The following is a 1,381-nucleotide window of genomic DNA, read 5'->3' on the forward strand; positions in this document are numbered from 1 at the left end:
CAGCCAATACGGTACGTCAGTGAGCGGCTCTTGTTTCTCGTAAGCAAAGTAGGACGCGGCGAATTTAAAGGCTCAATAATTCATGCAAAATCGTATACTGCAGCTTGATTTCTCACTTGATTTTTTTCTTTAGTTTTTGTCTTCATTTTTCGCCTTGATATTTTATCTGTCAATTTTTCAATTAGAAATTTCCAAACAGAATTCGTGAATGTAGATTATTTATTTCCCAACTGACTAGATATATTTTACAATGTCTTCCAGTAGTCGAGTAGACAGATGCGCAAATCCGTTTTCTGTACCGGGGGAAAAAGGTCATATCGGCAAAGATTTACACCGTATATCAAAAGCAATGTTGCGTACATTTCCGAAATTATCGTGTCGTAAAGTATGTTCTGCATGCATAAAGATTTATTATAAATATCATAAGAAATAAGTGAGATTTCGACATTTCGGTCGGCCATGTTCGGTCGGCCATTTTGAATTTCTCAATTTCGACTTCAGAATCAGCAACCTCGAAAACTCATCAGTATACAGTATCATCCGAATGAAGTGTCAATTCTGCATTTTTTTTAAAGATATATACTTCATTTTTTATACTTTTTTCATTCTCGGCGCTGCACCAGTCCGCCATTTTGAATTTTCACAAAAGGCCACACGCCATTAAAAAGTAGACACTCCAACGAAAATTTTAAGCCCTGATTGGTTGAATTCTGTCAAAAAATGAAATGGGCAGAAGGGGACTCCGACACACGGAGAATGCCCCATATGTATATTAATAAATTAGTAATAATAATGAATTATTACTGTACGAATTTTATTTTTATATTGACACAATTAATTTATCAATGGTTATATATAATTGTAATATATTCACGCGCGCGCGTGTTTGTGTGTGTACATACACATCAGAGTTCTAGTTTAATCTATCACGTCCCTTAATTATTTTTGGGATTAGGGTAATCACATTAAATATAAAATATATTTAGAAAAAAATTGTTTAATTTGAAATGATCTTTCTAATCTGCATGCAAAAGTATTAAGATAGACTTGTCAAAATATTAATAGTTTATGAGATATATTACAGTTTATTCAGATATAAATGTTTCATGAACTATTTTTAACAGTTGTACTTCAATATTTTTATGCACAGAATAATGACTTAAATCAATTGGTTAATCATTCAAAATCAAAATATGTAAAATGTTAATGTCTAATGTCTTTTTGAGGTGCGTGTGTGTGTGATTGGGTGTATGTGTGTGTGTGTGTTTATATATATATATCTGGATATACAGGGTGGACCATCTGAAGTGATCCAGTCAAATATCTCGAAAACTAGTAGGGATAGAGAAAAATGTTTCGTATGAAAAGTTTAGGGTTACAC

The sequence above is a fragment of the Trachymyrmex cornetzi genome, unplaced genomic scaffold, assembly GCF_001594075.2.
Source record: "Trachymyrmex cornetzi isolate Tcor2-1 unplaced genomic scaffold, Tcor1.1 scaffold612, whole genome shotgun sequence".
Taxonomy (NCBI): Eukaryota; Metazoa; Arthropoda; class Insecta; order Hymenoptera; family Formicidae; genus Trachymyrmex; species Trachymyrmex cornetzi.